The sequence below is a fragment of the Corvus kubaryi genome, unplaced genomic scaffold, assembly GCF_017639235.1.
Source record: "Corvus kubaryi isolate FWS band 111438036 unplaced genomic scaffold, C.kubaryi_AGA036_p1.0 37393, whole genome shotgun sequence".
Lineage (NCBI taxonomy): Eukaryota > Metazoa > Chordata > Aves > Passeriformes > Corvidae > Corvus > Corvus kubaryi.
Window position 1 is genome coordinate 193,818 of NW_024581132.1, and position 5,437 is coordinate 199,254.

General features: G+C 55.9%; 1 long non-coding RNA gene across 1 annotated transcript; it reads left to right on the plus strand.

Annotated features, from left to right (window-relative positions):
* Positions 1–1,362: 1,362 nt before the first annotated feature.
* LOC121669658 lies at positions 1,363–3,883 on the plus strand. Its single transcript, XR_006017834.1, has 2 exons — positions 1,363–1,719; positions 1,942–3,883. It is a non-coding gene; the product is annotated as an uncharacterized LOC121669658 (long non-coding RNA).
* Positions 3,884–5,437: the final 1,554 nt, after the last annotated feature.

Consider the following 5,437-nt stretch of genomic DNA (forward strand, 5'->3'; position numbering starts at 1 on the left):
CGGGGCGGGGGCCGCACGGCAGCGCGGAGGGGCTGCCGGGCCCGGCGGAGCCGCGGCCCCTCGGCCGGCGCGCAGAGCGAGCACGGCCCCGGCACGGGGCCCGCTGCCCGCAGGTTCCTGGGCGGGCAGGGGCGGCGAGGCAGCGTGGCCCGGCCTCACCTGCGCTGGGCATCGCACACATCGCACCGCCCGCCACCGCAGGGGCGCTCGGGTCCTCTCGGCATCGTCTCCTGGGCTACAGCCTGTACCGCCCGTGCGGTGTCTTGACACCAGAAAAGCCCCAGCGCACCGGTGACCCCTCACCGGTGCTCCCAGTGACGGCAGCAGGCAGCCCTCGCTGCCATCCCTGCGCTTTTCAGACACCCGGGGGGTTTCTCGCTGGGGGTGGTTGGGGATTTTCCCCCCCTTTCTCATTCTCTGCCCTGAACTTTTTGCTGGATGAGCAGCCGCCTGCCCTGCCTGCCCTTCAGCCCGGTCCTGTGCGAGCCCTCTTGCTTCCCATCGCTCTGCTGGGCGCCCTGGCGCCCTGGCTCACACACCTCTGGGGAGCTGTGCCAGCTGCTCTGGCACAGCCACTCCAGCCCTCCTCTGCTGGGGCTCCCCGGCTTGAGAGCCTGGGCCGGTTCTTCCCTCCTTCCACGTAATGCCATAATTGCTACTGGAACATTGACACAAATACCTACAGGCTGTGCTGAACCCGGAGCGTTGTGCACACGCAAGGGAACAGCTGCCTCTGCGGGGCCCGTGCATGTGCACAGACACCATCACCCAGGAAGGGCCCTGGAGTTACATGACAGATCTGCCGTTTTGGCTGGAGAGCCACCTTCAGCTGAGATGAACGGGCGAGCAGAAGGAATACCTCTGTTCCTCCATGTTCCCCATGGGCTGCCACAGCTCGCTGGACACAGACTGAAATGGAAGTAAACATCACTGTCCGTATTTTTGGTTAGGTACCCACCTTTCCCGTTAAAGACAGTCTCATTCTGGGGGCAGCAGTGTATTATGTGCACCCACCCTCTCCCGAAAGGGTTTCTGCCAGTTCTGAACTTGACCGGGATGTTGGTTTCCAACTCTGCTCTTGCACATCTACTGCGTGTGCTCCTACACACAACTTTAGCAACACTGGTGTCCCTGTTGGCCCAGGGTAGGCAGAGCCAGCTCCCACCCAGGCAGTAAATGGAGCTGACAACTGGCCTAGGATGTAGCTAGGGAAGAAGTGTTTTGTTTTGGTTTGTGTTTTTTCCGGGTAGGACACACTCCCTTCCCCCTGGCAGGGCAGGTTTTATCCCATGGTAAACAACTCTGAAACCTGTAGCGCTGTCAAACACTACAGCAAGTCACTGCAACAGAGGAGAGAGATCCTGACTGTCCCACTGCCAGCTCTGACTGGTGCCATGGGAGAGCAGTCAACCCACTGCAGGGTGAGAGGGGCTTGGGGGTGAAAGTCCCTTTTGCTGACACGACAGAGCGCTATGACGGTGCTCCCAAAGTACTCCCTTTAAATTTAAATGCCCCTTTGAAGTCTGTAGCTTCTTGAAAATGTGACCCTGAGAGTCACTGCAAAATCACTACTCATGTCTCCATCGTAAGCCTCCTCTGGTCCCATTGCAGGGCTGCTGGTAAATACCAGGTGGGAGCTCACTGTCTTTGGAATCGAGACTGGGGCTATCTGGGAAGCCTACGAAGCTCAGGAACAAGTTTCCCACTCAGAATCACAAGGTAAGTTAGCAAATGCCTTACTAGCATAGTGAGTACCAGCTCCTGAAACGTCTCCGTTTCTGGGGAGCATAATACAGGAGGATTCCCTCTTCTCTCCCACGGATAAACCGGTGTGTGGGTGGAACAGGCTTTGAACGTCTCCGTCTGCAGGAAGAAACAGAAGGAAGGGAATCTCGGTGGATGTTACTCTTCTGAAAGAAACACTGTATTTATCTTCCACAGGAGCCTTCTGCGAGGAAAAAAAAAAGCCCAACTGCTAAAGACCTGACGTGACTAACATGCTGCTGAGCTTCACAGGGTTTGCTTTGTGTCACCTCTGCCACTGTCTTCCACGCTTGCTGCCACGTAGAGCGTTCTCCGCAGAGGGCCGCGGAGGCTCCAGAGGAGGAGGTCCCCTTGCTCTGTGCGGGCCCTAGGAAGGTTCCCACAGAGCCGGCTCTCAGAGGGGCAGAAAGAGGCGCTTTTGTTCTTTCCACAGCATAAAACCACACAGAGCATTGGGAGAAGACGGTGTAAATCACAGGATACAGATGTGCAGAGATGACAGCCAGATGTGCCTCAGCGGAGCTAAGGAACAGCCGTCCGTGACTGCTGCGAGGAGAGCGAACGGCCCTCGCGTACTTGGCGTTTTCCCCCGCAAGCCACGCCAAGTTCTGCTCCTCAGACCAAACAGAGATTTTCTTCTGTTTGGACCCGTAGATTATGCTCACAAAGAGCTTTCAGCTCTGGAGAAAAATATTTGGGATTCAAGCAGATCATAGCCAATCCACATCGGCAAGGCAGAATCCAGCTGCCGGGGAGGGCGATCCCCAACTGGCGGGCCCAAGTCTGTTCCAAGGGCTGAAGGGGGCTGTGCTTGAGAGTGGCCCTGGAGCCTTGGCCAAACATGGATGGGGGCACTGTGAGCCTGGGGCTGGGCAGCACTGCCCAGCAGAGGCCACCTGCGTGGCAGAACCATCAAGTCTCACTGCTGCTGCCTTCCACACGCACAGAACCCACCTGCAGCACTCCGGGTGGGTCTCAAAGGGCAGTGGGAGGGTTCCTTGCCTTGGGTTCCAGTCCGGGGCCCCTCCTTTCCAGCACAGCACCCGTGCCCTCCCTGCCAATCTGCCTACACAGAGAGCCGCGCCCTTCGCCCCAGGTGTGTGCTGCTGTGGCCCGGCGCTGGGCTGTGGCTGGGCGCAGCTCCAGTTCCAGGCTGAAGGCAGCGGCCGGGGTGCTTCTCTCCTGTGAGGTAACAGGGGCTGGCTTAAACCAGCTGTTTGACCCACAAACCTTAGACACACACGCACACATCACACACATCGCACACATCACACACATCCTCCGCAAGCCGCAGAGAGGATGCAATTAAACACGCTGCTGATTGCCACTGCTCTCTCCTTCCTGCCTGCCCAGTGAGCAGAAAGCCTGCCTGAGCGGTCCTGCCCTGCTCCCACGTAGAGTGACCCATCTGAATGAGCTGGTTTCAGCGAATCCAACCAGCCGTGCCCCGAGGGAGGTCAGGGAGTGTGTGTACACTGGGATCTCGCTGCTAGCTGGTGGCCGGCAGCTGAAGGAGCGATGCTTTTGGTCAGTTCCTGGCAGTGCCACACGCAGCGATGACAAACCTCCTCCTTTCAGTCATGCACTTGTGCTTCAGGTTCGGGGTGGTTCAAAAGGCTGCCCAGCTGATGCGATTTTCATGTGAAAACAGTTTACAGTAGTTTAGGCTATGCCTGCTCCCATTTTATTTAAGAGCATTTAAATAAGTTTGCATCTGCTTGGGTAAAACAGCTTAAGGTCACAGCCTTGGATAACGCTGGGTGTCTTCCTCCTGAAGGCTGGCAGCTCTCTCCTCTCTCCGAAAAGCTTGAGCAAAAGTGTTTGCACTTACAGGCTCGTGGTGAGCCCCAGGTTTCAGGGAGAGAGCGGGGGGGACACACTCTCCGTGTTTCAGCTCTCTAGGAAAACAAACAGGGCCGTGACAGAGCTGATTTCCGGCTCGCCTTCTGCCAGAGGGGTTTGGGGTCTTTGGTGGTTAAAGGAAGGCAGCAGCATCCGGCTTCCTCACCCCTTTTCTGGTCTGTACCCTTCCCTAGACAGATTTTTCTAAAGCTTTCCACGTCCTCCCTTCTTGATTCACAATTAAATATGCACACGAACGAACAGGCTAAAGAAACAATGTACCCTGTATTTGTGTGTGTATATGCCTTTTTGAGGCTTGGAGGTGTTTTCTCCTGCGGCCCTCTTTCCAGGTGCTTTTTTCTCTGACCAAGGCCAGAGGGGTGGGAGCCAGAGAGGCAGGATGGAGCAGGACAGCCCTCCCCCATTAGAGCTGCTTGTCCCAGTGCTTAACCCTCTGCTACTGGTGAATCCTTGGGAACATCTTGTGTTTCAGTGGCGAGGAGAAGCAATTACCAAATTGAGTATGCAGCGCATAAAAGCCAACTAGGGTTCTTTCTGGATGAAAGAGGCAATAAAAACGCTGGTATTTATAGAAAAATATTTATTACTTCATGGGATATCAGGGCTTCCTGTGGTTTGAGGCTGTGTCGTGCATAGCTCATTGCTGAATGCCTTGGGATGACTCTTTCCTTTTTTTCTTTCAGCAGCAGCTTGTTTGCTCTCAAATCAATGATCAGGTTTACAAACAGAGTGATTCTGTGTCTCCTCATGGGCCGTCCTCCCGTGGTGCTCCCCTCCCCTTCTGCGGCCACAGGGCGGGCTGGTGGTGTGCCCCTGTGCATCCTCGCCTTGGGGAAAGGCTGGGGAATAACAACTGCTCCATAGGAAAGAGCTGCTCTTCTACCTGCCTGATGGCGCTGGAAAACAGCAACGTTTAATAAAATTAAAGGGCAGAAAATTCAAAACGAACGCAAATGAAACCCTATTACATGGAGTGAAATTGCCCTGGAGGACCCTTTGCCACGGGAAGATGTTTCTGAAGCCAAAAAAATTTCAGAAATGCAGAAGAGGGATGGGTAACTGTGTAAATATTGAGAATAGCAGTGTCAGAATGGATCCTAACATTGGTATATCCAGAGTTCACAGTTTACAGCTTGTAAAAGTCTAAGAAACCAAAAAAAGATTATGAAATGTAATATAAATCTTGGATCATTACCAATCCTTCTGCCCCCATTTGCTGCTGGACCCCTCCACAGTGGCCTGCCTGCGAGGGATGCTGCCCTCCAAAAAGCACCATCACAGGCCAGCAACACTGGCGGGACGCCAGTCTCTGCCCCCACCTTCCTCGCGTGTCCCCCGGCCCCAAGGCCCGGGGCTGCTCATACAAGTTATTTCCCTCAGGCTGTATGAAAGCACCTTCTGTTTCCTGCCTTTCTCAATTTCCCTCAGAATCATTTAGCTTGGAAAACTCCTCTGAGGCCATCAAGTCCAGCCATTAACCCAGTACTGCTAATTCCTTGTTAAACACGAGGACCTGATAAGCCCCTCGGGACAGGAACTCTCCTCTGCCTGGCCCCGCTGGCCACCGCCGGTGGTGGCAGAGCCGCGCCAGGCAGCGGCACCCCCGGCGCTCCGGACGTGGGCTGGGATGCATCACCCGGGTCCTGCTGATGCATCAGGCCTCGTGGCATGCAGATGGGGCCGGAGGCAGGTGAGGACCTGCCCTGGGAATTGTGTCCCCGCAGCCCTGGCTCAGCAGGCTGGCTCCAACCGGGGAGCTCGGGGCGCTCCGGAGGATGCCATGGCAAGCGCGCGGGAGAGGCTGTGCCCG